Raw genomic sequence first — 8,448 nt, 5'->3', positions numbered from 1 at the left:
CGGGCAAAATGCACTTCCTAGCCCTTGACAGGCAAACTGCATGAGTTGTCCAGAGGTTAAGTGATTACAGCTGTAGAAATTTCACACAGAAGGTAGGAGGTGAGAGGCAGCCTAAATCAGTCAGTCATCTAATGTCACACAGGCTAAGGAACAACGGGAACCTCAAGCGCTTAGAATGTCTCCCGATCCCCCATGCACGGGCCCAGGATAGAGTGCCAGCAGCTGGATAGTCAGACGCCTGTCATCACACAGAACCTTGGCTGCAAAACTGTGATAGCACCAGCCACGTTTATGCCACTTATCTTCCCTCTCTCCACCCTGCCAAGACGCCGGAAGGTCGAAAGAGAAAGTGGGAGAGGGTGAGAGATAGAACCTCGCCTTGGATTTAAGTCTTCTGGTACCTAGAAAGAGGATTTTTTTAAAAAACTATTTTGCAATGACCGGAAGCTGTTTAAAGTGTCTGCAACTTGGCCAAGGTGGGCATCAGAAAGATCGAGTGCATTTAAAAACTGAATAAAATAAAATATTTTCATTACGTTCCCTTCAAGTTATGAACTAATCAATAAACAGGATACATTAGCATATTAAATTAATTTGGCATTTCATGTAGTTCAAAGAATTTAAAATTTGAATTTCTAATAAAACCATAAGCAAAATATGAAAAGTATCTATGATTTATAGTGTTCTTAAAACATATAGCATTCTTAAAATGCAGAAAGTTATATTACATATTTTACATATGCATATTAAAATAGTTTATGCAACTTTATTTCATGCCATTTCTTTGTGCTTATTCATTTCAATATTTGAAATGTGATAAGTTCTATTGTGTTCTGCAGTGCTAAGTGATTTATCTCAGCTACATGTAAGGCTGGACGTGGAAACTATCATATATTCATGACTATATAAAAGTAAAAATCTACGGAATGTTTTGTCTAGAAAAGGGAGTGGAGATGATGTATGATTCACATGATTTTGTAATATCTTATTTGCATGTTAATGAGAGTAAGTGGTCTACAAAGTACATTTTTAATTATTTTCCAGTTGTTAACATTTCTTTGTTGTGTAAACTTTGGCAAGTTATTTAAAACTTTGTTTTTGTAGTTTCGCCTTTACAATAGGGATATCAAGAACATGCTGCTCATTTTACTATTGTAGGAAATAACTAAAATAATACATATACAGAATGAACTGTGCCTAATGTATGGCAAACACAACATTTTTACCTGTTATTGTTAACAAAATAATTGTTATTATATTATTAAGGATCTTTTAAAACGCTCATAGACCAATCTCCTTACTTTAGCATTAATGTGGACAAGAAGAAAGTGAATTAATTCAGGCCAATAATTAGCCTGCTGTTCCTTACTGCCTCCCCACCTTGACCTTTCCAAGGTAATGTTTCATTATTACCAATGGAAAATTAATTGCTCGTTATACATTATGTATGAGATGTTCTGATTGAAAGTCACTCCTCTATGACATTTATTTGGGAAAAAAAATTGCTAAGTAGTAACCAAATTTAATGATAACTTTTTCTAGATATGTTTTATATAAAATAAACCTATCAAAAAAAGGATTGGTTTTGCTCCCTTTGTAACTGAAGAAGAAATGAAATGATTTCTATGTGCTATTGGAATTACATGGAAGAAATAAAAGAAACATGTTAATGGCTCCAAGAGAAAGCTTTCAAATCTGTTGTTAATTTCTAATATCTGATACCCATGGTTCTAATTTTATATTAAGAATTTAAAATTAATATACGAAGCAGATTGTTCTCATCACCTCTGACAATACGAATGAAAAGCTGCACCCCTGGATTCCACCTACGTTCCCCTGTCCTCTCTTTAAAAAACAAAAATTAAGGACACATTATCATATGTTCTCTGATGAGTAAGTTTTTATCATCGCTCCTTCTTTTATCCACTCTTAGGGCTCAGGCAAGTTCTAGGCAATTGTCCAACTCATACTGACACCTCAGTTTTCAGAAACTTCTCGTTCACCCCAGATGACCTCTATTTTATTCTAGAAGCTTCCATTGCGGAGCAATTATCTAATTTTAACTCTCTTTAAAACTTAACACATACCTGCACTTGACTATTCAATTTACATAGAGATAATTTTACCTAAGTGTTTGAAAATGTTTTACTAATTTTATAAACAGAATTAGAGGTTAATAAATCATAGATGTATTCATTCATAGTAACTATTATCACACATTGTTAATATAATTTGTCCCAATAACAAGTTTTTAAGTACAAGAATTTATCTCTCTTTATAAAATATTATCTACAGTCATATTACTTTATTATTATTATTATTTTACACAGCTACCTACAAGAGAAATCTGTATACCAAAGTACATGCTAGGAAAACTTTTGAATTGTGAAAATTCTATTTTTCTCACACTTGTGTGTCCTCAATAAGTAAATAACAAACATCAAAGATTTTTATTTAGTAGCATCTTCAAGTGGAGTGCTGTGTAATAAACCTTGAATAAAATCTTATCAAATAAAATATCGGTGTCGTAACCTGAGAAAAGTAATGGCGAAGAACTTAGAGGTGAAGTGAGGGAATGTGGAAAGGGTGGTAGGTTGGTGCTAAGGTGAGACCAGCTGCTGAGCTCAGCTTCCCTCCAAAAGAATCCTGCTTTTTAACTGGCTTCATCGAGTTATGCTGCTGGCCACAAAGAGATAAACAATAATGATGAAAGGATTTGTATTTTTTTTCTAATTTTTCTGAATAAACCAAACAAAGCTGTTTCTGTAAATCTCTCTAGCTTTCTCTTTTCTTTTTTCCAGGTCCCATTCTAAGTGTGTGTGTGTGTGTGTGTGTGTGTGTGTGTGTGTGTGTGTGTGTGTGAAGTGTTTTCTCATTTAATCATCTGTTATATGAGACGTTACTGATGTTGTTCCCAGTACCCAATACCCTGAGAATAACATCAGTAACGTCTCATATAACAGAGGATTAAATGAGAAAACACTTGACATCGTGTACCTGATAAGTGGTGATAATGTAAACCCAGGCATGATGATTTTTGCATTCCTAGCTTTTATTCATTATATCACGTTGTCCTCCTCATTTCTACCACCTCCTTAGATTACTAACTCAGGGGCTTTAATTATATTTGGTTGCTAATAATTTTTTGTGACTGTCGATTGTATGGCTGTATATAAATTATATGTATACATAGACAAGAGGAAGAGTTGATTAGCGTTTCTTTTTCAAGACATATTTATCCATTTTATATTATTATTGCCTAGACAGCTTCTATCAAAATTAAATGTCAATATTGTTTTTTACCATTATTATTTACCATTATTATATCATTCCCGTTGCTGCTAATCAACCATAGAAATGACACATTCAGAACATACGTGGGCACAGAAGGAACATTGATCATTGAAACACATTTCTTCTGAAATTATTGTTATATTAGGCAATGGCATACAAACTCAGTGTATTAATTTACTTAATATGTGTTAGATTTCCCCCTCTCCATAGTAACGATCACCCACAGAGAGCATACAGAGACACGCTTGTGTGATTTTTATATTGTTGTGAACAAAGAATGAGCAAAAGAAAGAAAAAAACATTAAGGACACGGTGTGGAAAAGACACTAACTTCACACTTGGGAATTCGGAGCAACTGCCATTCACTGCAGCTGCCTTTGCCACACGTCCCTGCTGCTTTTCTCGCTCTTCATTTGGCACTTTCTGCGTTACATCACACTTACACTAGAATGTGCGCGATGTTTTTTCTTCTTTCCATAATTTAATCCTCAACTAGGGACAGGGATTAGCAGCTGCTTTTAATTAATGACCTTGGAGATGCATAGACGGAACTGGGCACTCAAGGCACCCGCCGAATGACTCTGATGTGATGGGTAACACAAAGTAGGCTTAATAAATCAACAGACCTGGTTAGCTGACTTCTTTTCCAGCGGTCATCTGTGCTCCAGGAACAAGAACAAAACAATAAGCTCCACATGTTCCTTTAACTCTCCCCTTCTGACATCAGACTACTGTGTGGTGGTCTCTTATCATTAACAGAGATGAAAGGAGACGGCAACTGACCAGTAGATGAGCCCAAATACCAAGATAATAGGCACTAACACTACTGAGCCCCGGGTCAAGTCTACTGATTCCTCCAGCCCACTTGACTCAGTATAAAAACAAAGGAGAAGGTTCCCGTTCAATCACAGTATGGTTCTGGTACAAAATCAACAGGCTGAGAAGCGGATCAATCACCCAATATTTTACACATCTGAATCGGTTTTATTTTTGATCTTCCAACATATATATTCAAACGTGGTATTGATTTTTAAGGTGGCCAACATAGAATTACAAGTCAATTTAATTTGAAGTTTGTGCTTGAAATTCCTCATTTAAAAATGTCTTTTGATCAAATTTAGGGCAAAAAGGCATGCAAATCTTTATAGTAGTAAACTTGGAAAAGGTGAGAACAGGAAAGAGAGAATCAATCAGGAACGACAGATCTAAACGCATTTTCAAAGGGCAAATGTGCTTAAGTGACTGCTTTCCACACTCCCTTTCTACTCTCCCTGGTGGAAAGCAAGTAATTGACAATCCTCCCTGTGTAATATTTATAAAGAATGTATTAGAACGCCGTGGGGGGCAGTTATTAGCACTGAATCATTACTATGTTTCTAACCAGGTAATTAAAATGCCTTGTTACTCTTGCTGAAATAAAGCTTGACTGACCTGGCAGAAGCAAGGTGGACAGGTCGTCCACATGATCTGCACCGGCTTCTCGCTTCTCCTTACATGGAAGAACATGGCCTTTTTGCCTTTTGTGCCAAGGAGAATGTCATCATTACCAGCTCCCAGGAAGGGACTATAGTCGACTGCATGTAACGAAGTCACACAAGTGAAGCAGAAACTTACATGGCATTAAAACCCTGAATTTATTATGATTTCCAGTTTTTTTAATTATCGATCTGCAATATTAGTAGAAATTTATAGACTAAAATATATAGAGATAACTAGGGCAGAAAGTCATGGCTTAGGCTTTTATGAGTGAATCATCTTAGAGTATTTAACATTCCAGATTGCCGAAGGGTTTCTGCCATTGTAAATCATTTGTTTATAATGTGTTTCTCTTTCTAATTAAATTGGTTGTACCAAGTTTGTGGAACCTTGGGATTTGAACTCCAAGAGCATTATGGGGGCAGGGCTATTCATTTCCAGGCTTACTCTTTATTTTGCCTCATGCCTTATGATTCTAAAAGCCAAATGCTATTTTCTGTGGCATGTACACTACTCCCTGAGGCAGATTTCAATCCAAATTTTTCCTTCCCTAATCACTTCTATTTATTTTCATACTGTACATAACATTACAAAAATCAGAGTATTTCATGATGACCTCTAATTGCTTTGCTTTTTTTTTCCTAATTGCTTTTCTGAAAGATAGGATGCTTACATGTATTAACTACGTTAAACATGGCAACAGACCCACTGAGGGACACAGAGATTTCAAGAGCATCCTCAACTTTATAAAGCAATTCAAAATGCTTCCTAATTCCAGGTGGCTCCTTAATTCAAACAGAAATTATCTGATATGTGGCTTTTACAATTACCTTTTGCCTTAAGACATTGTCCCAGATGAGAAAAATCAGTAATAATGAATTTTAAAATAACATGCCTATACTGCTCTGCATTAATAATAAAAGAGTTAAGGGATATTGGTTTGGAATACTGCAGTATTAGTAGACATTCTTTCGGGAGATATAGGGCGTCGTTAACATTGTTAATCCTTCCAAAAGATTAAATCTTATACACTTAAACCAGTTAAACGACTTGTAAGACAATATGTCCCTAAAGTGTCCCTCAACTGCTAAAAATAGGAAGAGATAAAAATGCAAATCTTAGATTTTTTACTTAAACAATTTTTTTCAAAAAATCCATTTCAATAATACTGTTAAATATCATTAAAGTTGGAAATCTACGTGATCCCTATAATATTTAATTTTCAGGGAGATTCCATTCTAATATACTAAATGATATATATGTACACACACTTGTTAAGCATCTTACAGAGTTGTGCAATGGAAAAGCCTCTCCTACGTATGATATGTATCATATATACATGTCATCGTCTCTGGGTGCTCTGGGTGGGTATGTCTCTGCTGAGGTCTTTTTCACTGGACAGTAGGCCATGGAAATACTCTGTTCCATCGACTCACGAACAGCCTGGGCGTATTTTCACGATGGTTACGTTTCCTTTCCCACTGCCAGAAACACAAGGCCTTTCTTTCTTTCTTTCTTTCTTTCCCTCATTCCTTCCTTCCTTCCTCCCTCCTTTCTCCATTTTCTTCTTTGTTGGCTCTTCAACCCTGAGAACCTGCTGGAACTCCAGCGGGGAAATGCACAAAATACTGCAGCTTCCAGAAGTTTCCCCCGTCCCGCGAGCCTGCACAGCACCTCCAGCATTTCGCCCTCGTCCTCAGGTGAAGGCTCCGGGGCGGGTCCTGCAGCTGAGACCAATCCAGCGGGATGGGATTCACCTGTGTCGGCAGCGTGGGGCGTGGCAGTCGGCCCTGCACCGGCCGCTGCCGCCTCGGTTCTCCCGTGGATTTAAGGAAAGTCGTTGATTTTCACTGTGTTCATTTGTCGTTGCTTTTATTACTGTTAGAACAAGGGTGGCATCTGCCAAGCTCTTCACCCTTTGTTGCTTGGACCAGACATCTCTCTCCCAAAAATCTGAGCCACAGAGAGGGAGCAGGTGAAGATGATTCTTGCCAGCTGGAGCCAGGCAGAAGGGGGCGTAAGGATGGCGCTGGATGGAAAAAAAAAAGAGGAAGAAAATGATGACACCCTCGGCTCCATCTTTGGAGCAAATCCCAGGAGGACCCTGACCCTCACGTCGACGCTTTAAGGTTAGAAAATGAGCATTTTCCACACGTAAATTCTGAGTGCTTCTCAAAGGGTTGCTTCTGCACTGGGCCCTGGGGCCTGTGAGCCTGCAGGAGGAGCCTTTGAAAAATGGTTTCTCGGTTTGCTACAGGCTTTGTGGGCTTCCTGGTCGCCAGGCCTGTTTTCAAAGCTAGATGTTTTGGGGGCTCACTGTGGGGTTCACACATTTTGTTCCTCAGAGAAAGACTTCGGGTGGGATTTGAGTTTGCTTTGTGGATTGCTTCTTTTCATGACAGCTGTGCGGAAATTCGAAATCACGGCCCTGGTGGATTCTGGGCAGTGGTCAGCAAATCTTTCCTTAAAGAATCACATGGGAAATATTTTAGGCTTGCTGTGCATATGGTCTCTTGCAGCTTTCCAAGTTCGTTTTCATAGTGAAAAGCATCCATAGACAATACATAAGTTAGTCGGCTCGGCTATTTGCTGATAGAGCATAGTTTGTAAAATCAGGCAGCTTGTCCACAGGCCATAGTTTTCCAACCCTTGTTCCAGGATATTCCTTGGAAATTCAGTACACTTATAGCTGTATTTCAGTCTTTGAGTGCTTTAAATAATTATTTCTTTTCAATGTCTTAATATCTAGAATTTGCTTGGATTATGCTTAGGGAACATGTTCGTGTGTAGATGTATTTATTTATTTTTTTTAACGGTGACATTAGTTAATTAAATCCAGTAAGTTTCAGCTGTACACTTTAACAGTGATGCATATGTATATCTACACTGTGTGTTCACCTTCATAGTTAGATTTCTTTCTGTCACCACATATTTGACCCCCTTTACCCCATCTACTTCCTCCCTCCCTCCACCCCTCTGGTAACCCAGTGTGGATTCTATCAGATGTGGAAAGGTAATTGAAATTCCCTACTTCAGTTTATCCACGTGCAAAATCAAACATATTAATTGCTATCTGAAAGGAGGGCAGAATTGAGGAAAACAAATTCGATTGCCATAACTCCCCTATACTTATTACAGTTCTTTGTAGGAATACACATGTGCTTTATAGATTTGGCCTATTTTTAAAGATCAAATTAGAAAACGCATGTGGAAATATATTTTAAATAAGATACTTGGTAACTAAGATTTATTATAATTACAACTAGTAAACATATTCTGTACTTTATAGTCAGGAAAATATTATCTAAGCTTCTAATTGGATATATTCCAGTGAATTGAAGTGTTATTCAATCCGTTAATTAATTTATCAGCAGTTATTTTTTTTTATCCTTGATTCTCTGGTACTTTCACCCCTTAAAGGAGTAGATGATTTTGTCTGTTGCCTCTGTTTTAACTCAGCTTGGTTCAAAGGAGATTGCATGACTTTGATATAACCTAGATTTTCAGCATGTAACTCCACATTTCATTCTCAATTTCTCCCAAAGCAGCCATTCCTTTGAATGGACACGTTTGGTAGAGTGATTATCATATACAGCACTTCTCATAAGAATCGCATCTTCTTTAAGTAGTGGCCATCCCTGTCATTTCTTTAAAACAAAAGCCTGTAGATCATTTCTT

This window comes from Pteropus alecto, unplaced genomic scaffold (assembly GCF_000325575.1).
Source record: "Pteropus alecto unplaced genomic scaffold, ASM32557v1 scaffold14, whole genome shotgun sequence".
NCBI lineage: Eukaryota > Metazoa > Chordata > Mammalia > Chiroptera > Pteropodidae > Pteropus > Pteropus alecto.
This window is presented reverse-complemented; position numbering follows the sequence as displayed.